General features: G+C 43.7%; 1 long non-coding RNA gene across 3 annotated transcripts in view; it reads left to right on the top strand.

Annotated features, from left to right (window-relative positions):
- LOC147711267 (uncharacterized) overlaps window positions 1-24702 on the top strand; it is a 331066-nt gene that overhangs the window by 227324 nt on the left and 79040 nt on the right. The window contains exons 2-3 of one of the 3 annotated variants that reach the window (XR_015295908.1): window positions 2252-2338; window positions 6145-6394. The exons of the other annotated variants lie outside the window; for them this stretch is intronic. This is a non-coding gene — a long non-coding RNA (uncharacterized LOC147711267). Of the gene's footprint in view, window positions 1-2251; window positions 2339-6144; window positions 6395-24702 lie in introns of those variants that run through there. 3 annotated transcript variants of the gene reach the window in all.

Here is a 24702-nt window from a genome sequence, read left to right as displayed (position 1 = left end):
AAAGCAATGCTTATATCCTCAATTCAGTCTCACCATACAACTCTTTCTTTAATTTATGATTACATGGCAATCCCTCTACTTTGGCTGTTTTTTAATTTTGTGTCAAAGTGTTGGGGTTTCCAGCTCCCCAATCATCATGATGAATTCAATAAAACTCATGGACGTTTCCTTCTGTTGTTCTTTTTACAGTGTGTGTCACTATTATATTCTCAATTTGACCCACCAAAACTAATTTTGGCAACATGTGCAGAAAGCTAAACGAAGTGATTGTACTCTCACATACCAATCAAACATTTTGATGCTATACTAAACTTAAATGTCATTAAAAGACCAAGATCTGTAGACAGCATGCTAACCTATTTAATTATGATAAACACAAGGTTAATCTACAGGGATGAAAGCTAGCACCAAGAAGCTTGAGAGTAAAAATAGAGGAGACTCTGGTGTGTTCAATAAGACTAGTGAAGTCTGTGTTTGATCTTTTTAAAACTGTGTCAGAATCAACAACTAGGTTTCCAGATGATCTAATAGGCAGCATATGGAGAACAAGTTGTAATCAAGGCAAAGCCAAAGATTTGGGATCAAAGCCATGGTCAATGGGATACTACGGGGCATACCTTTCTGTGTCACTGTAAAGCTTTATGGTTGTAGGCTTACTGTTCACCTGCCAAAGCAGATTGAGCAATAGGGAAATCAGGAGAATTTCTGAAACCTCGCTGCCTCTTTAAGTCGTTTAAGACTGGAATGGACTCCATAAAATGGCAGGTTCACCTAACAAGTGATTTACTTCTTACCAATTTTTCATGCTTGTCAGCCACTCGTCTTTTAGGAGTCTCACTGATTTCCCAGTTTGGTACCATTACTGTGCTTCAAGCTCACAACCTATAGCTCAAAATCATTTTGACAATTTTGATTATTGAAATATCTGCTACAGAATGAGTGAAAGATACACTGGAATTAGGATCTGGACCTGGAAAGAATGGGGCCACCACCTGCTTCTCAATGAGGGTTTATTTGCAGTACAAATGCCCTATACTAACCTACTTAGTGTGGCCCAGCCATCATCTGCCTTCAAATCCAGCAACAACAGCAATAACTTGATAAAATGTTTTGCTAAACTGAAATGTGAATCTTAACCGAATTCTATTTTTTTCATTCAAATGTTGCCATCCCTTACATAGAGGTCATGATGCTTCCTCCTACAGGAGAAATGAGAGCAAAATTGTTAGGAGATCTTGGGACCTTTAAAACATTGACTCTTTCAGCAGTAGTGCTCCCGGTTGGAACCTGTTCCACAGCCAAGCTGATGACAACAGAAACTCTGTCCATACTGGTTCTGTGAATGAACATGTCCCAGTCACATCCCGACCAAGAATATGCAAATACTAATGAGGGTGCTGTAAAAGAATTGCATGAATTAAACATACACTGCATTGGCATTTGATGGATTCATATACAGTTAATGCCCGCGCAGGTGTAAACTGTGCATGTATGTGCGTAAGTACATGACGCTGACAGTCATAGCTGAAATACACTTGTTTTCATCAATGATTATGTGTTCATGTGTTTGTTTGACCATTTCAGGACGGGCATTTGCGTTCTTTTAAGAACTTTTTTGTTTTAGATTTCTATTTAAGTAACTCCTGCTTTCAAACTTTTCGATATTTTCTTCACCTCTTTTTCTTTTCAGGCGCGAGTCAGACATTATACTAGTGGACCAAACATATGCCTGACAAAACTGTGTAAATCACTCTGCTGACTGCGGCCGAACTCCTCTTCGATGGATTATTACTTTGAAAAATGACCCCTTTTATTAGCTCCTTATATTGAATAAAATGACGTCTGTTTACTTGGCAATCTTTAGTCGACTGTTTTCCAAACCACTAATAGTCTTTATTCAGTGTGTGCAGTAGAGGGTATACTATCACTATATCACATGCTTTATATCACATGACAACAATATCACACCCACTACATTGATCTAACCATCAAATCACAAATTAAGTTAGATAAAAAGTTCAAAATAGTAACTATATACTTTGTGAAATAGCAGATGCGATATTTTTGTAGGTCGATCTTATGGACTTATATCATGATGTAGAAAACCCAGCAGGGTTGTGAATGGGCCCCTGTGTATCTCAGTAGCTTCTGTCTAATGTAAGACTGCTAGGTTTGTCAATATAGATCAGATGTGCACTCCACGGTATGTTATGTATGAGTTGGTAATGTGCACCCTTGTCTTCCTTTTCAGCATGTGCCCCAGTGGTTCTGTGCCAGGATCCAGTCCCTCAATGTGAGCCTCAGTGTAAGCCCCAGTGTGAGCCCCAGTGTGAGCCAGGTAAGTTTCATTTCATGGAGATGGCCACAACGCTGACCATTCCCAATGAAGAGGCGTCACTCCTGTATTGAATTCAAAACATTGTGTTTTTAGCAATATGTATCTGCTTTCATAATGTTAGTTATTTTTTTAGTGTGGTTCTGTTATTTATAAAGATCTCTTTTCAGTTTTCAAAAGCATAATATGGCGGTAAAGCCAATCCCAAAGCCATGCTAAAGATTAAGGGCCTGATTTTTTAAAGTGTTGCATCGCTGCGATAAAACAGCAATGCAATACTTTTCTATGCGCCCTCCTTACGCCACCATAGATAAGCCGTATTTACTGTACGGCACTCCATGTCGCAAGGATTGACAGATGTTTCAGGAATCCTGACGTATCAGTTGACGTAAAACTCATGCATTGCTGCAGTTGTGTTGTAAGCATGATGCAACTCTAGTAATGCATGGGGGAGACCTACAACGATTGCACTGTGTCTCCCTTACACCTGCTATGAGGTAGGTGTAAGGTTTTGACGGAGTGGCATCCTAGAAGTGGCACAGTGAAATCTGGTAGATATCACTGTGCTATTTTTATGAGGATTTCTTACCAGGGAACGCTCACCCTTCATACATTATACCTGAAGCAGGTAATGTGGCGCAGGGGTTTACAAAGTGACACATCTGCCTAGATACATCACTCTGTAAATATAGCACGATGTAGCCTATTACTTACTCCTCTGCTGCATCACAAACAGTGATGCACCAGGGGTGCAAAAGTGTTGCAAGTGGCTCATAAATAAGCCCCTAAGGTTGTAAGGTGAATGCTGTTGAGTGCGACTAAAGGCAGTATCTGTAGTTTTAGTGACAGTACTGCAGATCTGGAGCACTGTAGACATAAGTAGATTGGTCTTCCAGTGAGAAATAAAAGCGACACACAGGTGGTTCACACCCTTGCAGCAAAGAGACTGTTATGGTTGGAAAAGTGCTGTCACTTCCTGTGAGACGCGTCAGTGCAGGAGTCCATTGAAAGAGGCTCTTTCCATGTAGCGAATGGTGGCTGGTTATGGAGGCTTGATCCAACATCAAACTATCCCTTCAGGATGTGCACCTTTTTCACAACATGTAGGTCCAGCTTCAGACTTAAGAATTCCTATGGAATGATTCTTGACCTCACATTTCGGAACGGCGATGAGCATAGGTAGGATCTGTTAAATATTTGTCTTCCCTAAAAGCGCGGATGTAGGTGTCACAGTTATGTCTTTCAGGATAGACTTCGGTGACTGTTCCTGTCTTGCTCTTTCCTGTATTATAATGGACTTCACTTAACAACTTCAGAGCATGGCGTCTTGTCCATTGAAAAAATTTACCCAAGAACATCAAGCCACAGGTTTATTAAGACTTTAGGCAGGCTCTAGTATGACGCAAAGCTGTGCCTACTACTTTCTCTCCCTTACAAAAGGTGTTTTGCAAGTGAAAGGCGCACTTTTCAATCTGCAATAACCTCTTTCTGTGGTTTAGTGTCAAGTAGATGGTACTGGATCAGATCAACACAAGTACTCATAGGTTTTGATTGAATGGCCAGTCTACTAAGATAACCAGACACGGCAATGTGTCAAAAACGCATACTTCAAGCAGGTACATATAACGAGAAATGTGTTAATTTCTCAAAAAATCAGCATTAGTTGAGTGGACAAGAAGGAGATTACTCGTTTTTTTGTCAAAAGATAGTTACTCATCTTTATATGGTCACATTAGTTCCAAGGTCGGACGTATGCAGTTAAGAAAAGCACTGCATAGATTGTAATGGCAACCACATGGAACTTGGTGCAGAAAGCGTGTATAAAAAGTGCAAGTGGTGACGCAAGTGAAAGGTGAACAGCGTTGGTGGCGCACTGTGCATAAGGTGCAAACTATTTACAGAGAGTGGCTTAACGGCGAATGTGGCATTGTGATATCACAGTGGGCACAGTTGATTTAATTTGAATGTAGAGCCATAAGGAAGAGGTGCGCCTATTGATCAGGCTGTTAGGTCGACTGCGTTTTGATCCGGATTAGTTCGGATCATCATCAGGACTGGTTGTCTGAATGAAGGAGTGCTGAGAGGATCCTGGTTGAGTAGAATCCTTGCAACCAACAATTGGAGGGGATCTCTGGGCAACTTTAGGAGCCTCAGAATGAGTCGATTCTGGGCTGCGGGGAGGAGCTTGCAGTCCCTTGACTCATGAACGTCGCGACACGCTGATTAACTCAGTGCACACGGAGCACGGCTGATTCCTACGGCCGGCGAGAGCGCTGAGGTATCCAGCAAGCTCCTCCCCGCAGCCCAGAATCGCAGCACAGCAAATGTGGATGCTGCTCTGCTTTGCACGAAAGATTTGAGAATCTGAGTCCAAATTCCGTATTTGCTCTAATTTAGAGACTAGTCCCAATAGATGGAGGGAGAATCACTTCGGAAAAAAGAGAATGAAAACAATTTTTCACACATCTTACCTTCAGCAAAAAACATACAGCCTAGCTTTTGGTGAATAATGTGTCCATATCACATATTTTCTGAAATGTCTTATGGATATTTTGATACTTAATCAGTTTCTACTCTCCATTTTGATATGTTGTGTATGGCTCTACTTTAGAGCCAGTAGCATGAGCACTAGTTTTGAAACCTGGTTCAACACTGCTCTGACATCAGAGCAATAGGATATTGGGCCCCAAAACTAGGACTCTGGTGGGCGTTAGTCTACTGTCTCCCATGGATCTCTGAATAACCCATAGTAGGTGGGCAATCAAGGTAGAATCCCATACATTAACAGCTGTGATTTCCCCTGCCAACCACTGGTCAGTGCTGACCAATGCAGACAGGGTAAGCAGTCCAAACTAAGCTGACCTGTGAGTTCACGTGGTCAGCCTGGGTGGATGAGTCAAATTGTTCGAACCAAGAGACTGCATACAGTAAAACAGATTCAAAGTTCAATACATGTGAGCCACAGAGGGTAAGCAGACACCATCAGGATAAAAAGCTCCAGCTGGGAGAAGGAGTCTTTATTTGGCAGAAAAATAATAGAAGGTATTCTAATGACATTAAAACCTTTCGGCAGGCTCACTTTTTGCAGGCTTCTTGTGCTTTTGAGACTTCACCAGATGCTGCTGTTGAGATTTGCTACTCAAGGTTGGTCTGCGAGCTGGGTTGGTTTTGTGAAGATAAGTGACATGACTGATTTGAGAGTTTTGACCTGAAATAAACACACCTCTCAGATATCCTGTTTAGTTTCACCACCTTTAATTGTACAATGTAGCATAGAAGAGGAGCAGCTGTAGGTAATATTGTCAGTACTGCCTTAATGATACATAAAGCCTCATGAAAAATGCAGAAGGCGCTAACTAATATTCAATATCCACAAAAGTACACACATGTTTAGATGGGGACACCATGTTTGACTTGTTTGACTATGGTAACCCTATAGCACACTAAACATTAACATTTGGCACCTCATAGTGTTAGCTTAGTGGCCCGGCGATCTATGTTGAAAGATGATACACAAGATGTGACGGGAGCACCATTTTTGCACATTATTTTGTGGCTGAAGCTGGGGTTAGCGGCCATCTATAGCAACACAGGTCCATGATCCTGGGTGTTCAAATTATAATGTTCTGTGAAACACCTTAGTCAGATATTGTCCATTTAACGTCTTCCTTTGAAGAAATAAATACCCTCTCCTCACTCAAATAAATGTGTAAGAGAATTCTTTTCTCCTATTTTTACTCTGAAACCACATTTCTGCACATGACATGTCATAGAAATCACTCATTAATGTTCACTTTCTTCTTCAACAGCCCCATGTGCTCCAGTTTGCCAGGACCAGCAGTCAGTAAAAGGTGGCAGGAAGTGCTGACCTGAGAATACAAGCACCAGCTACCATGTTATAAGTCTACCTTCCACTCCCTGTGATTAAGAAGTAAAACAAGAAATTAAAATTGATTCTGATTGCACTGCAAGCCTTCTCACGCCATTATGTACTATGATCTATACAGAATAATGCCACTTGAATGAGACTGCAGTAAAATGTTAAATTATGAAAAGTTATTTTGTCTGTCTCGTCTCTTATAAATAATCTGATCATGCAATTAGTACTATGTGAAACTCGGATGCTAAAGGCAATAAAAAGAGTTTTCTCAGGATCATGTGCAGGTTGAGCCAGTGAACTTTCCATGGATGGCAGAAATCTCTGGTTCCACCGAGGACACAGTAGTCCCAAAGAAGAGACCTGGGCCAGAGGAACAATAACACTTTGAAGCACATAATTTAGTGCCACCCCCAGAGAAGTCTGTGTGCCTTATTGGGAGTTTGGTAATACTGTAAATGCATTCTCTTATGAGAAACACCATCACCCTATCACCCCCTGTATTCTATCATTAAATACCTGTAGGAAATGAAAATGGGGAAAGTGTGGATACATATCAGTTAAGCATTCTAAGAACAGTGCTTTTGATTTATGGCTGGGTAGTGAAACTGTGATCTGCCCTGGGTAGATGGCCCACCTCATGACAAGATCCTTGGATTCTGACATCTGGATTTGTGTAACGTCCATCCAAAGTATCAAACATACATTACATTGCAACAAAATTGTGTAAGGTTCATCCTAGTGAAATGGAATTGTGTAAAGTCCATTCACTTCTCATAGACACATTACATTGCAACAGAATTGTGTAAGGTTTATCCAATTCCAATTGAATTTTGTATGGTTCATGCAACTTCTCATACCAACAGTGCATTGCAAAAGGGACACTGAAACATATGTCTACCAGTATTGCCATCTAATAACCACAGAGGAACGACAGATGGATGGTCATGACTGCTTGACAGCAGTTGTTTTGCAGCACTTCACACATAGTTTGTTGAAATACTGCTGTAGGGCTGCCTGTTGCTAGGTCCATCAGAGGCCTAATATGTGATGCCATTTACATATGTGGTGCCTTTGCTCAGGTTGGAGGGATGCTCATGAGGGAATAAAGTTAGCATAAGAGGATGCATTTTCTGTTCCATTTATTAGCTCACCAGGGAAACAATTCAATTTCAATTCAATTCAATTCAATTCAAATGATTTATATAGCGTGCTACATACCCAGAGGGTCTCAAGGCGCTTGGAGAAGGGGGGGGAATTACTTGTCGAATATCCAGGTTTTAAGTTGCTTTCTGAATGCTGGGTGGTTCTGAGTGAAGCGAAGGTGTGTGGGAAGTGAGTTCCAGGTTTTGGCTGCCAGGTAGGAGAAGGATCTTACTCCCATGGTGGTTTTGTTGATGCGAGGTACAGCAGCAAGGGCTTGGTGGGAGGAGCGTAGCTGGCGGGAGGGGGTGTAGAAGGAAAGTCGTGTGTTGAGGCATTCGGGTCCAAGTTCGTAAAGTGCTTTGTGTGCGTGGGTTAGGAGGCGGAATGTTATCCTCTTATTGACGGGGAGCCAGTGGAGGTTTTTCAGGTGACCAGAAATGTGGTCTTTACGCGGAATGTCTAGTATGAGTCTGGCTGATGCGTTCTGGATGCGTTGGAGTTTTTCTGAAGTTTTGCGGTGGTACCGGCGTATAGGGTGTTTCCGTAGTCCAAGCGGCTTGTAACCAGTGCGTGGGTGACCGTTTTTCTAGTTTCGGTGGGGATCCAGCGAAATGTTTTTTTGAGCATGCGAAGGATGTTGAAGCAAGATGATGAAACGGCGTTGACCTGTCTGGTCATCGAGAGTGAGAAGTCCAGAATGACGCCCAGGTTCCGTGCGTGGTCCGTCGGGATGGGTGCTTTTCCAAGGGACTCTGGCCACCACGAGTCGTCCCAGGCGGAGGGGGAGGTACCTAGGATAAGAACTTCTGTTTTGTCGGAATTCAGTTTCAGACGGCTGAGCTTCATCCACTCGGCTACTTCTCTCATTCCTTTATGTAAGTTTGTTTTGGCGGTGTTCGGGTCTTTGGTGAGTGAGAGGATCAGTTGAGTGTCATCAGCGTAGGAGATGATGTTGAGGTTGTGTTGGCGTGCGATGGCCGCAAGGGGGCTCATGTATACGTTGAAGAGGGTGGGGCTGAGTGAAGATCCTTGTGGCATGCCGCAGATGACTTCAGTGGCCTCTGACTTGAATGGTGGGAGGCGGACTCTCTGGGTTCTTCCGGCAAGGAACGAGGTGATCCATTCCAGTGCTTTTCCTTGGATTCCTATGTTTCTGAGGCGTTGTAACAGGGTGCTATGACAGACTGTGTCGAAGGCTGCGGAGAGGTCGAGGAGGATGAGGGCGACTGTGTCTCCATTGTCCAGTAGAGTTCGAATGTCGTCTGTTGCTGCGATGAGTGCGGTCTCAGTGCTGTGTTTGGCTCGGAAGCCAGACTGTGAGGAGTCTAGGGATTTGTTGGTTTCGAGGAAGGCGGCGAGCTGGTTGTTGACAGCTTTCTCGATGACTTTGGCCGGGAATGGAAGGAGAGAGATGGGGCGGTAGTTTTTGAGTTCGGTGGGGTCAGCTGTGGGTTTTTTCAGAAGGGCGCTGACTTCGGCGTGTTTCCAGCTTTCCGGGAAGGTGGCGGAGTTAAGGGAGCAGTTGTTGACATCTCGGAGGTGGGGTGCGATGACGGAGTCAGCTTTGTTGAAGATGTGGTGAGGGCATGGGTCTGTGGGGGATCCTGAGTGGATGGAGTTCATCAGGCGGATGGTGTCCTCAGTGGAGATTGGGTTCCAGTCATTAAGGATGTTCAAGGGGGGTGGGGGTACGGCAGAAGGTAGGGTGGGTTGGTCTCCAGGATGGTTGTCAAAGCTGTTGTGGGTGTCTGCTATTTTGTCGTGGAAGAACGAAGCTAGGGAGTCGCAAAGGGCTTGAGAGGGAGTGATGTCATTGGAGTTGGCAGTGGGGTTGGTAAACTCTTTGACGATGTTGAATAATTCCTTGCTGTTGTGGGCGTTGTTATCAACTCGGTCTTTGAAAGCGGCTTTCTTGGCGGTTCGGATCAGTTGGTGGTGTATGCGGATGGCGTTTTTGAACGCGTCCCTGGTGCTGGTGTTTGGGTCTTTTTTCCATGTCTTCTCAAGGGAGTGACAGAGTTTCTTGGATTTCTTAAGATCATCGTTGAACCAGGGGGCGTTTTTGCTGCCTAGTTTGATTTGACGTTTTTTCAGGGGTGCTAGGCTGTCGGCGCTGTTGGTTAGCCATTGAGTGAAGTTAATGGCTGCTTGGTTGGGGTTCGAAGAGTGGGCAGGGGGGTTTTGAAGAAGCGATGAGGAGATCTGGCCGATGGTGATTTTGTTCCAGTTTATTCGCAGAGTAGGTTGAGGATGGTTGTGGGTTGTGGTCTTTTTGTAGATAAAGTGAACGCAGCTGTGGTCCGTCCAATGGAGAGCTGTGGTGTGACTGAAGGAGATATGTTTGCTGGAGGTGAAGATAGGGTCGAGAGTGTGACCTGCGTGGTGAGTGGGGGTATTAACAAGTTGTTTGAGTCCGAGGTTGGCGAGATTGTCCAGCAGGGTAGTGGTGTTGCTGTCGTTGCTTTTTTCCAGGTGAAAATTGAGGTCTCCCAATAGAATGTAATCCTCGGAGGGGAGGGCGTGTGGGGTGATAAAGTCAGTGATGTCTTCACTGAATTGTGCACGGGGTCCTGGTGGCCTGTAGAGGAGGGTGCCTCTGAGTGTGGTCTTGGGGTCGGTGTGGATCTGGAAGTGAAGGTGCTCGGCGCTAGCGAGGTTGACTCTGAGATGGTTGAGATGCGGATGGAGTTCTTATGGACGATAGCGATGCCTCCTCCTGTTTGCTTGGTGCGGTCTTTTCGGATGATCTTGTAACCTTCCGGGATGGCAATGGTGATGTCTGGAGCTGAGGAGGCGTTCATCCATGTTTCTGTTAGGAAGGCGACGTCCGGAGAGATGGTGTCTAGTAGATTCCAGAGGTCGATGGCGTGTCTGTGGACCGAGCGGGTGTTGAGCAGGATGCATTTAAGGTGGTTGGTGTCAGGTCTCTGTTTAGTGTTAGTGGATGAGGAGTTGGTCTTGGTGCCGTCAAACTTGCAGGAGTTGCATGAGAAGGGTCCATGGGTGTGTCCGGGGGCGGCTTGGGCGCAGTTGGGGAGTCGGCCGGGGTTTAGGGCTAAGAGGGTGGAGGCGGCGTATGTAATGCGGGTGGGGTGGGTGGGACGGGGGCTAGGGGGTCTGGCTCTGGGCGCGGCCTTGGTGCGGACGGGCGCAGACGGGCTTACTTTTAGCGCACCTTCAGCGAGGCCGTAGTGCGTGGACGCTGCGCGTTGGGGCATTCGACTTAAATGGATAGTCGAGGGGGGCGGAGCATGGGAGGGTCAGCAGGGAGGCGTTAGCTGGGATGGTAGGCGGGACAATCGAGTAAACAACAAGCCAGGTTCCAAAATGGAGTTTGGAAAGTGAAACTGGGACAGACTATGTTTAGTGCAAAGCTAATCCCACAATGAATGCACAGTCGAGGCAGCACAAGAATGCAGATTAACAGTGTCAGCAGTAGCTACAATCACACAACTGGAGTACCATCGTAAACATCTCCATTACAACCACCTGCCTAAGCAGATATTGCAGAAGTCCCACTGTGTTACTTTTAAAGGGGGTACCTCAATCTGTGCCATAATAGACAAACAGGGTGTGTGAAACATATATAATATCTTATTCCTCTGAGGACCCAGGGAAAGAATAATGAATTTGAAGTCTGTAACATTTGTGCTTATGTTAGGAAGATAAAAAGTGTGTGTGTGTGTTATCACCACCGTTATATACAAACAAACCTCCTTAATTCTGGAACTGGGGGTTGAATACAGTCCTTAGTATCAGGAGGCAAGATATGGAGAAGCATGGGGTTAGAATGGAACCATAAAATTATGAACTTTGGTGGTACTCAAAAAATTCAGAATCGACATTCTGATTGATATCGAATCAACGACCCATTTGCAGCGCTTTTGGTTGAGTCTCCTAGCAGTCATGAAGGTATGGGCATATGGTTTGATCCTTCACTGATTATGGTCATTTCCATGGAACGCCGGTCCTTGCCAGCTATGAATTTGATGGATCTTTCATTCACTCACCGTATGACATCTCCAACCCATCCATGCATTATCTGGAAGCAGGGTTCACCTGACCTATAGATCACCTCCCATTGCCTAATTTGAGTGTGTGGTTGTGAGTGGGTGCTGCTTGCACTCAGTATTGAGAACCAGCATTTATTAATATTTTATAAACTTTTCCTGAGTGCAAGAGAGAGAAGACACAAAGGGGAAAACGGAAGAGAAAGTCAGAAAGCCCGTCAAAAAAGGAGAAACTAGGAGCCCACAAGAGGGACATAAAAGGGCAGGAATGTCTGGCAGTGGATTAAAGAGGCCTGTGGCAGATTCAAGACTATGCAGCCTTGGACTTAGGTGCCCTGTGAGCCACGGGATTTTGAACACAGCTTTGGGCACCGGTACTCATTATTTTACAACTAAGCACTAGCTTCTCCTTGGTTCACTTTTTACTTGTAGTGTATTACAGCAGGCCACACACAATTTAATGTCTAGATTCTTTGAGGCAATCCTGGGACTTCTATATTATTCACATCCCTGTCTGCCAGACTCTGTCCCCTCTCTTGTGAACCATACAATTTAAAATACACAAAATGGATTCTTGTCACCATACTGCCAAACACAGTACACACTCTACACTCACCGTGCCTGATAGTTAAGAGCAAACATATGTGTGGCCTTCCATGTCCAGCATAAAGCAAAGGACCAAGTTGAAATGAACTGGTAAACATTTCAAAACAGGAGATGCCAGTAGTCAACTCTTCCATGGAAGGTAGCAGGCAAATAATGCCTACTAACTCAAATCATTTTCACGCACTACTGCCATTTCTCCTCTATTCGGTGAGACAAGTAGTTATTCTGAGAAAGAGGAGGGGTCTATTAGGTGCAAACATTTGGACCACAGAGCCCCACTCTAGGTTTTAGTCTGTGCCTGATTTGTGCTTAGCAGGAGGGATGATTATGTGTTGACAAGGGTTTAATGCCCTTTCTGTTGTTTCCTATTATCTGACATAAAGGCCACCACCAACATTGCTGTTGCAATGCTGGGATCAGATCTGCTGATGTTTGAGTATAGTTTAAACATACACTTGAACAACCCAAAATAGTTAATGTAGTATGGACAGAGTAAAACAATGGAAGTTGACTGGCTCTGGGATCATCAAATAATTCATGAAGGACTGGTTTAATGTTGTATGGCTGGTGAACTCTATAGTTTTAACCAGTAGAACAAGTAGAGCAAGAGCTTCAATCTCCTCTCAAATAAGAGGATGTGGAGGCACACATCTATATGAATTGGCAAACGTGGCTCTATCCTTGTCATTCTAAGGAGTTCAAAGGAGCCATCTTACAAAGAAGTTTTCTCTGATCGCTAATTTAGTGCAATTAGTGTGGTCCCAAGGTTTAGCATCAAAAATAGCCATAGTCACTGGCTTGACATTTTTGTTACGCTTCTCTGCCACCAAAGATTGTGGAAAATCTTGTAGTGCCCCTCTCTAAACGCAAGTGTGGTCAAGTTCCTGGACAGTTGGGTATCGCATTGAATGGGTTATTGAGAGTTGCATATGTTCTAAAAAATAATAATCTTCAAACTTGCTATGTGAACACATCGAATGGGCCATGGCAACGAATGAGTTATTGAATATGCTCCCTAAAGCAATAGCATTCAAACTTGCTATTTCAGCATATATCAGGCTCTGAGCAAAACGCTTATGAGTGACTCACCCATCCTTAAACATTTAGAAGGTGAGCTTAAATGTGAGGGTGGTAGATGTTGAGGGGCACAACAGGGATTGCACTGGGACACTTTAGCTACAATACTTAATTCGCTGACCTTACTCTTGTACATTAATGTCAATGGACCCAATATTGCCCTCACTAAGAAGTCTATTGTGGTTTCAAGACATAGTTTTCCTGTGCCTGCCTAGGTCACATCCACAATCTACTCCAGTACAACAGTTTAATTCACTGCCTTTTGAAGTCACTACCTTGCCGCCTTGTCTAACTCTCCTGCCAGTAATCATTTCTCATGCACGCCTCTCTCATTTCAAAGCCCACCGCTTCTATCACTGTTCATGTCTTTGTTCATTGTTTACCTCTCCCATCACTTGCTAACCTTTCTTGACACTTCTCACTACTCCGGTATTCTGCTTTCTACCCACCGATCACTTCTCCAATTACTGCTCACCTCTTCTGTCACTTTCATCCTGCCATTGCACACTTCACTGTGTTTGTCCACTTTGGCATTTTTTTGTGTCAAACCCTTGGACTGCACAGCTCCCCAATCATCATCTCCCTCTTCATGAAATGCATGTTTACTTACTTCTGACTGTAGTTAACATAGTAAGTGGAACCATTTCATATCCTTCTCTTCTATTTACTACGGATGTATGACGTTATAACGCGTTATTTTACAACGCAGACCGTTACATCGCAATTTTTACAACGCAGGATCCATTACAATGCATGCCTTTACAACGTATGCCGTTACATAGCAGATACTATTACAACGCATGCCATTACAACGTAAGTATAGGTAAGTATATCTTTTTAAAAAAATTTAATTAAGTTAATTTAATTAATTTAATTTAATTAATTTAATTTAATTAATTTTAAAATAGTAATTAATTTAATTTACTAAATGTAATTCTATTAATTTAATTTAATTAATTTAAAAATTGTAATTAATTTAATTTAATTTAATTAATTTAATTAATTAATTTTAAAATTGTAAATAAATTAAATTAATTAAATTAATTTAATTAATTTAATTTAATTTAATTAAAAAATGTAATTAATATAATTTAATTAAGTTAATTTAATTTAATTAATTTAATTTAATTAATTTTAAAATTTTAATTAATTTAATTATTTTAATTTAATTAATGTAATTTAATTAATTTACAAATTGTAAATAATATAATTTAATTAATTTAATTTAATTTAATTCATTTAATTAATTTAATTTATTTTAAGTCGTTTTCTTAAAAAACTGAACCCTAAAAATACCCCTGTACCCCAAAACCTAAACCCAGCCCTAACACCTAAAAATACCCCTGTACTCCAAAACCCAAACCCAGCCCTGAAACCTAAAAAAAACCCTGTACCCCAAAACCCAGCCCTGAAACCTAAAAATACCCCTGTACCCCAAAACCCAAACCCAGCCCTGAACCCTAAAAATACCCCTGTACCCCAAAACACAAACCCAGCCCTGAAACCTAAAAATACCCTTGTACCCCAAAACCCAAACCCAGCCCTGAAACCTAAAAATACCCCTGTACCTCAAAACCCAAACCCAGCCCTGAAAACTAAAAATACCCATGTACCCCAAAACCCAAACCCAGCCCTGAAACCTAAAAATACCCCTGTACCCCAAAACCCAAACCCAGCCCTGAAACCTAAAAATACCCCTGTACCCTAAAACCCAAACCCTGCCCTGAAACCTAAAAATACCCCTGTACCCCAAAACCCAAACCCAGCCCTGAAACCTAAAAATACCCCTGTACCCCAAAACCTAAACCCAGCATTAAACCTAAAAATACCCCTGTACCCCAAAACCCAAACCCAGCCCTAAAACCTAAAAATACCCCTGTACCCCAAAAACCAAACCCAACCCTAATACTAAAAATACCCCTGTACCCCAAAACCCAAACCCAGCCCTAATACTAAAAATACCCCTGTACCCCAAAACTCAAACCCAACCCTGAAACCTAAAAATATCCAAACACCCCAAAACATATACCTCAGTACCCCAAAACATATACTCCTATACTCATACTTATTTTTAAAATTACTTAAATTAATATATTTAATTTATAATATAAAAAACATATATAAATATATTTATTTATTATTAATAATTAAATTAATTAAATAATATTAAATTAAAAACAAATTATATACTTACCTATACTTACGTTGTAATGGCATGCGTTGTAATAGCATCTGCTATGTAATGTCATGTGTTGTAAAGGCATGCGATGTAATGGATCCAGCGTCGTTGTAATAGAAGTCCGTTGTAAAAGTTGCGATGTAACGGTGCAATACCATTTACTACACCATGGTCGACACATACAGAGTGCCCCTTTTGCATACATATGAGGTGACAGCACCAAGTTAGCTCCCAGTGGTTGCAGCCTGCCTTTGATAGCCCCTCACTATATGCAACTGACTCACGCAAGAGCAGACACCTGACTGACGAGGGTGGGGAGAAGCATACAGCGACACAGCCTACCAGTCACCTGTGTGAATGCCTGCTCAGCTTTCTCAAAGTCTCTATCCCTGGGGGTGTAAATATCTTTTTTAGTCATAAAACATTGTAGGCAGAACTGGGGATATGGAGCGATGGGTTGATATCCATGGGGAAACTATTTCTGCATCGGTCGACTCTTACCTTTCATTATTTTTAAGATAATGGACTTATCTGTCTACTGACTTCTACATGCAAGTCACATTGTTTGGAATATAACAAATGTAGCATGGACATTTCTGTTAAACCAATGAGCAATGGACATTATACACAGAAACCCTAATACCCCAAAAACCAAACCCAACCCTGAAACCTAAAAATACCCCTGTACCCCAAAACCCAAACCCAGCCCTAATACTTAAAAATACCCCTGTACCCCAAAACTCAAACCCAACCCTGAAACCTAAAAATATCCATACACCCCAAAACATATACCTCAGTACCCCAAAACATATACTCCTATCCTCATACTTATTTTTTAAATTACTTAAATTAATATATTTAATTTATATTATAAAAAAACATAAATAAATATATTTATTTATAATTAATAATTAAATTAATTAAATAATATTAAATTAAAAACAAATTATATACTTACGTATACTTACGTTGTAATGGCATGCGTTGTAATAGCATCTGCTATGTAATGTCATGCGTTGTAAAGGCATGCGATGTAATGGATCCAGCGTCGTTGTAATAGAAGTCCGTTGTAAAAGTTGCGATGTATGGTGCAATACCATTTACTACACCATGGTCGACACATACAGAGTGCCCCTTTTGCATACATATGAGGTGACAGCACCAAGTTAGCTCACAGTGGTTGCAGCCTGCCTTTGATAGCCCCTCACTATATGCAACTGACTCACGCAAGAGCAGACACCTGACTGACGAGGGTGGGGTGAAGAATACAGCAACACAGCCTACCAGTCACCTGTGTGAATGCCTGCTCAGCTTTCTCAAAGTCTCTATCCCTGGGGGTGTAAATATCTTTTTAGTCATAAAACATTGTAGGCAGAACTGGGGATATGGAGCGATGGGTTGATATCCATGGGGAAACTATTTCTGCATCGGTCGACTCTTACATTTCATTATTTTTAAGATAATGGACTTATCTGTCTACTGACTTCTACATGCAAGTCACATTGTTTGGAATATAACAAATGTAGCATGGACATTTCTGTTAAACCAATGAGCAATGGACATTATATACAGAAACCCTAATACAGGAAGCTAGTGGGAAACAACTGAGCACATGCTTCTCGAAGGCATGAGCACACAAATCAACTTATTTGCTGTAGGAAATAATCTATGCTATGTGATACTGTGATGAGGAATGTACACATCATATATCGTAAATGTAACAGAAAATCCAATAAACAGATGTTTAAAAAATAATAAAAAATAGTTGGATCTAATTTTACCACACCCTGGTCAGATAAAAGTCATAATGTTAAAATAATTGGATCTAATTTTAACACACCTTTGTCAGTTAAATAGCATATATAATCAATCAGCAAACATATGGTTGTTATGGCAGGAATGTGAGAATCAACTTATAGTATTAAGAAGATGAGGGATGTAAAGGTTTAAAAAGTAGTGGATAATGGGAAGGTGATACCTGCCTTGGTGGTTATGGGCATTAAGTAAGGTATAGAAATTCAGTATAGGAAGGCAAAGAGGCAGTCGGTCCCTCAAGCTATGTCCTTCTCCTACTACTGGAATCTAATATCCTTTGTACCTCGTACTCCAGTTCATCATCCACGTCCACAGGCACAGGAGTGCTAGACACCCACGTATGAAGTGGGCAAGGACGCAGAAGGGAGGCATGAAAAACCGGGTGTATACGTCTTGACAGCGGTAGAGCCAGTTTCATAGTCAATTTGGTTTACAATTTTTACAATTGGGTATGGCCCTACATATTTAGGTGTTAGTTGGTTGACTCCCTTTAAATGTAGGTTCTTAGTAGCTAACCAAACCTTGTCCCCTACCTGATAAGAAGTTTCCTTAGACCTTTCTTGTCTGCAAAGTGCCTACCAGCTTCTTGGTCCTTGGCTGCTTGACCCTTCACTTTCAGGAGTACCGCACAGAGATGCGCATGATGCTCCTGTATAGAGGGATGTTTTGCTACCACTGGCCACTCAAAGACAAAACATGTTGGGGTTGTACCCATTCAAACAATAAAACAAAGAATACCCCAATATGGTGTGTTTCCCATTGTTGTAAGCAAATTCAGTTGTCCACAGAAAGGTACTCTATTCTGTTTTGTACTGTTTCAGAATTTGGTTCAAGGGCTCCGTCTTCCCATCGGTTTGCGGATGGTAGCTTGTAGATAAACAAGCATCAACCTTCATGGTTTTGCAGAATTCTTGCCAGAATCAGGATTTGAACTGTGGGCCTCGGTCAGTTATAATCACTGAGGGTATACTATGTGCTCTTACCACGTTTTGCAAGAAGACATCTGCCAAGATGGAGGATGTAGTAAGCATGGGCGAATTTTGCGGATCTCGCGTTCGCGAATTTTGCGGATTTGCGAACTCGCAATCCGCAAAATCCGCGAATTCCCGCGAATTTGCGGATTTTTTTTTTGTGTGTTCGCAATTGTTTCTGCCAGTTCGCGAGGATTTGGTACTAGTTTGCAATTGCGAACGTACTTGTCGGCTCGCAACGGTCGCGACTATGTTGTTTCTACGTCTGGTTCATCATCACAGCCTCCCAGCACCCTCTGTTTCACCACTGGCACCCTCTCTTTGACCCATGCCACCCTCTGTTACATCAATGCCACCCTCTGGTTCATCATCACTGTAGAAGATGGGGGGGAAAAGCAAGCCCACCTGCCCTGCTTGAACTGACATGAATTAATTTGGGGTTAGTTTATTAACAACACCTGCCCTGCCCCAACTGACAATAATGAATTAGGGGCTAATTAATGTGTCACTGAAAGAATTTCAAGTTCCAGCCTGGCACCTGCTTGTCTGCTCCTTTAGCTGTAAATCAGGACCTTTGTGGCATACAGTTAAGGTCAGAGCAGGGTCACACAATAGTTGCAAGCAGGCAACCGAATTCTGGAGGGCCCCCTCAGGAAGCACTACAAAGAATCGTTACAAATCATGAGGTTGACCTTTTGCACCTGCTCATTGCTTTTGCTGAAATCGTTTTTCGTTTTTTTCGCGCTATTCGCGGGGCGCGGCGTCGTGCGAAACCGACCGCGGAAGCCGCCAATTCGTGCGAATGAGCATTTTATTTGTTTGCGGCTTGTTGTTTCGCGAGTTTTTTTGCAGTATTCGCGAGCCGCTTGCAGCGCAACACGCGAATTTACCCCAAGGTCGAGTACGGGCACGGCCATTTTGTTTGCGTGACGTATTTCCGTTTCCGCCCGCTATGTATAATCTCGCGCAGTAAGCGCATTGCGAGTAGAGGTTCGCACGAGATCGCGCGGGAAATCTAGAGGTTCGCACGAGATCGCGAGGAAAATCTCGCGCGAACTTACTTTCGCGCTCGTGAACGGGCGCCGGCCATCTTGTTTTTCATTCATTTCCTGTGTCTGGGCATGGTGTTTAATCCTCTTGGTATCTTTGCCATCCTTTGCTTGTTTTCAGTTTTTTTTTTACGATTTTGCTTCTTATCTATCCCTCTCTTTTCCTGGCTGTATATTTTTGTCTTTTCTGCTATTTTTCTTTACTTTTAAACTACTTTTTTAAACTCTTTTCTTTTCTTCTTCCCTATCCTATTCTTTCTTAATTTTCTATTTCTTTTTCTACTTCTTCCTACCTTACCTGCCCAGACCATGGTCAATCCAGGCGCCGTGAAGCTGCCCAGGCACTTGAGGGCCGCAGCGGCGGCGGGGAGTAGTGCTGGACCCAGTGCCAGGACAGCATGCTGGAGATTGAGGGGGGAGCAGGTGACGCGACGGGAGATATTCAGCCCGGAGGAAGTGGGCGCGCTGGTCTACTTCGTCCAGCGCCGCCTGCCCAGGACCATCGCGGGAGGCGGCAGGATCGCGGCCAGCGGCTACAACATGCGGGAGCGCCGGAAGCGGTGGGAGAAGGTGTGCTGGGCCATATCCCACCTCTACGGGGTCCAGCGCACCTACAGCCAGGTCACCCATCGCTGGACGGACCTCCTGGACCGCGAGCGCGACCTGCTGGACCAGCTCGGCTTGGAGATCCCCGGGCTTGGTGAGTAGTATTAGCCATTTAATCACTCACTACTATGATGTTTTCTCCTGCTCTGTGTTGTTGTATTGCAAATATTTGTTTTTTACATGGAGCAAGCCAATAATGCCGCTGATGACGATTACATTGTAGTTAAATTATATTTCAAAATCTTCTGTGCATTTCAGGTGCACTGCTCTCCTTCTCAGTGGCGTTGCTACTATGCTTATTTGTTTTCTATTTCGTGGTCTCATTGGCCTGAGTAACTATTATGTATGAGTGTACTTTACAGAACTGCGTAATGCTAGACACTAGGGGGCAGATTACATTTACAAGCCCCTTGCGCCACGTTTACGTTGCCTTGCGTGACGCAACAGCGGCGTAAACGTGCCGCATCCCTGCGAGTCATTTACAGCATGACGCATCTAGGGAGATGCGTCACGTTATAAAGCCATGGGCCTGCACCACAATGGGTGCGTTCCTAGTACGCAGGGTGGGCGGTCCGGCGGCTGTGCGCCTCGCAAAATTGCCTGCGTGAAATCTACAACATTTAACGCAGGCACTTCTGCGACGCTGCTACGTCAATTCAATTCCTTATGTCTGCTCGAAGCAGGCTAAAGGACTGACACAGCATGTTAAGTATTGGGTGGCCCTGAGCATTACTGGAGTTGCATTGCGTTGGCAACGTGACTCCAGCGATGCGCCGCTCTTACGTGACGAGATGCGTCACGCAAGTGCCTACCCTTGCGCCAGGGCGCGCCGCATTGTAAATGAGGCGCATCTGCCGTGTCGCAAGGGTAGTTTTGCGTGACGCATTTGATCTGGCGCATCTCTGGAGATGCGCCAGAACGCGTAAGTAAGTATGCCCCTAAGGGGCAGAATTGCAATTACCGTCGCATCCCTGCAAAGTAGCAGGGATGCGCCATTAATTGTGCGGCCCACTACCACCACCAAACATGGTGCGCCGTATTTGCAATGCGGCGCACCATGGGCCCAAAACGTCACCGAAGCTTTACTGCTGGAGTTGCGTCACAACGATGGCGCAGCTCCAGCAATGCTCTGGGGTACCCTATCTCCCCAATGCTGGGTCAAGCCGTATGTCTGCTTCAAGCAGGTGCAGGGTTTGTGTGACGCATCATTGTCCTAAAGGTGACTGATTGAAATTTTGTAGATTTCCCTCAGCCACTATTAGGATGTGTTCCAGCGCAGGAATGCCCTCCCTTGCGCCGGAACGCCCCCTGATGGCGCAGGGCTTTATAACGGGATGCATCTCCCAAATGCGTCACGTTGTTATAATATTATACGCCGCACCATGGCGCCCTTTTTTGTTTAGCTGCTGCGTCACAAAAGTCACGCAAGAACGGCGCAAAAGAGCCGCAAGGGGCTTAAATCTGCCCCTTCCTTTGTACCCCTGACAATAAGAAAAATAGTGGCGGTGGATTGATAGTTTGACTATTTAAATGACTGGTAATGTAGCAGGCAACTGTTAGTGTTGTCACTGATCTGACTGAAATCACAATGGAGTTTGTCTGTCACTTTGCGTCTTGCCTGCGGACTGCTGCCTGCCAGTCCTAGGTGAACGTTTCAGTACTTTGTTTAGTGAGTTACGTGACTTTCGAAGTCACAGGTCCGCAAATAAATGAAAACTAACCCTAATCAATATAATTTCGCGGAAATATTTTGTTATTGTTCTTTTGAAATGTTTGATTTGGTTGACATTGACAAGCAACAATCATCCATGTTTTCTGTTCTTTCTTTCATGTTGTACGTCAGCTCCCCCCAGGGGCGAGAGGAGGACACAGGAGCAGCAGGCGGCGGATGCTGTTCAACAGGGCCAGGATCGGGCAGGCGAGGGCTCCTCTGCTGGCCCCAGTAAGTTTTCATTTTAGACTAGTACCTATTTTTCCTAGCGTTCCTCATTTGACTTTTTTCAAAATTGTCTTTGCTCTTCTTGTAGACTGTATCTAAATTCTTATCCTGCCTCTACTATGACTCCCTGTGGTATTACTAGATTATTCTTATTAGTCTGTCTGTGTAGCTAACTAAGATTGCACGGTTGGCGAAACTCCCATGATTCTAGTCAGCAATAGCTCTATCAACTTAGTGCAGTCCTCTGGGATTGTCCATAATGTCTTTTGAAGTGTTCTATCTGGACTCATGCTTGCAAAAATTGCAAAACCTTTCGCTCAGTCACTCTAGTCTGGACCAAAAAACACAGATTGTATTTAAGTTTAAAAGCTTTATTAAAAGTAAACACATTTATTAAAATGAAGTCATAATAAAACTAAACGTTTAACTGATAATGGAAAAGTGGTTAGTGCTGACGATTAATTGAAGACATTTCTTGTGGTCGAGCCGAGCTCTCACCTCGTTTCAACTTGCTCTTGTTGTTAGAAGTCCATCTTCTGTCTGTGTGGAGAAAAATGGTGCGTGTTAAAAAAACAGCCTTCATCAGTTGTGCCAAAAAGTGCAGCAAGACAACCTTCCCTGGAAAAAGGGACATTTTTTTTAACTTTAACGTAGACAGTCACAAATTACATTGTTTTCACATGTCTTCATTCCCAGACCAAAGACTAGTGAGTGCTTTATTCTAACATTCTTAAATGTACTTTGTAGGTGGAACATCTGGTGGCGGGGCCAGTGTGGAGGTGGTGGTGCTCGACACGGAGGCGGAGGGCGATTCTTCAGGGGAGGAGGCGGCGGCTGTGAGAGTTGAGACGGTGGTGGTGGCGGCCAGAGGTAAGCTCTTATATATTCCTTACTTATTGAGATTGAAGACTAGCTGGGAAGGCAAGAATATGAGATGCATGGCTGGGTGAATGATGAAGCAATGATGGGTGGAAGGACAACAGCCTGGGTGGGTGACACAGAAACTGTATGTGTCCATATACCTGGATCATGCTACTATCTGACTCTTAGATAGCATATGTGTATCTAGAGCAGGGGTACTCATAGTACGGCCCGCGGGCCGGTGGTGGCCCGGCAAGCCTTCCTTGGCGGTGCGCAGACCTTGCAGACAATCACTGCTCCCCCGGCCCCCACAGAGCAGAGGCTTTTTTGTATTTCACCTGTTAGCGCCCCTGCATCTCCACTCTGACAATCACTGCTCCCCCAGCCCCCACAGAGCAGAGTGGAGATGCAAGGCCACAAAGAGGTGAAATAGAACAAAGCCTCTGCTCTGTGGGGCCGGGCAAGCAGTGATTGTCAGGGTGGAGAAGCAGGGGCGCTACAACAAACAAAGCCTCAATAATATGTTAATGGTCTTTTAAAGACCTGTTAAGTACTTTGGTGTTGTTGTCTGTGTGTGCGCGTTGAGGAAGCGGTCTCAACCCGGGCTGAAGGCTGACACAGATAGACACACACACAGTGACATGACAGAGGGGGAGGGAGAGGGAGGGCAGGAGGGAGAGAGAGATGGAGAGGGAGGGCAGGAGGGAGAGCAGGAGGGAGAGAGATGTATGTAAATGCTGGGTCTGGTGGCTCAGTGGATGAGGGCATCTGCTGCAGGGACCTGTGTGCAACCTCATGGTCACAAGTTATCGTTTTGCTTTAGCCCCGCCCCCTCTGACTCCGCCCCCACCAGTGCGGCCCTCGGCCCCAAACTACACTGTAAATGTAGCCCCTGAGAGAAAGTTTGTGAGTACCCATGATCTAGAGAGAGTAGACGGTCAGTGGATGAACTAAGTGTAACTTTGAAGAGCATGTAACACTGCACCCGCACGTCCGTTCCAGTGTAGGAAAGGCAAGGAAAAGAACTTTTAATTTTGTCCAAATACTACCATCAATAGTAGCAGTAGTTTGTATTGCAAGCACTGCATAGATCCGGTTATTACGGTGGCCACTCCCTACCTCTCTTAATAAGTTTAGTAGTACTCAGTCATTCATGTGTGGATGTATCACTGGTCACTCAATAAAAAGCAAAGCACCTAAAGTCATCCCATATATAAGCAAAAACATCCCATGTGAAGTGATAGATAATCAGATTATTTATCTTCTTCAATTTTCCATTTCTAGTACTCATTTCCACTGTAGGGTGAAAGTTAAATTAATTAAGCAGTAGCCCTTGAGTTGTAACAGAGTAGTCTCAGTGCCACCCGTAATAGAAAAGTAAGAGCTTCACCACCTGCATGTACTGGACGGGTACAGTAACGCAACGCAAGTCTAGGTCACTCCTCATGGCGTGCGTCTCTTTTTCTCGGGTGCAAGTTTACTGCGCTGCCATTATGCCGGCTTGCAGAAGATAACGTACCAATTTTCCAAAACAAGAGACAAGAAGAAGAATAAGACTGGTGTACTTTCATAGTCGACTCCAATGGAAGTCCATAGTGCTCGTAGAATTTGTTCCTTAAACTCCCACTAATGTTAGAGCAAGGATGAAGAAGTGTGAGGTTATATAGATACTGGCCTCAATAGTTATGTAATGCGTTTGCAAGTTGCTAGTTGTAGTGCAACACAAATTTCTGCTGAATGATTGAGTTAATCTTAAAGAGCATTGGTTACAGACTATGTCTTTCTTTCTTCATATAGGTTCTCCTTCCAAACGAACAAGGAGGAAGGAGCTGGCTAGAGCGGCCCTTTTGAAGGACAATCGTTGGGGTTAGGGAGGGTCTTGCGGGAGATTATTTTGTTAGGGATATAAATATACTTTTTCAAACTTTATCTGAGCATACCCGTTTCTTACTGCTTGCCTGGCGGGTGGGGGTTTAACAGTGACTTTGTTTTCCTGAAAGTTTAGTTCCATTTTCTTCCTTTAAGTGTAAATGCCCAAATGTTTTCAACACTAAGTGCCTCTCACAGACTAAGTGAAGTGAATCCAAGAGTCCTAGGACTTTAGTAGTACTACCTTCAGTCTCTCGTCTCTCGTACTAATACTCCATTATACCCCCAAACCACCAAACGCTTATCTTACCTGTAATTTGTGTTTGAAAGTAGGGCTAGACCCAGGGCTGGCTCCACGGGAA

The sequence above is a fragment of the Lissotriton vulgaris genome, chromosome 5 (genome assembly GCF_964263255.1).
Source record: "Lissotriton vulgaris chromosome 5, aLisVul1.2, whole genome shotgun sequence".
NCBI lineage: Eukaryota > Metazoa > Chordata > Amphibia > Caudata > Salamandridae > Lissotriton > Lissotriton vulgaris.
Note: the sequence above shows the minus strand (reverse complement) of the source record. Positions and strands in the feature narration are given on the sequence as shown.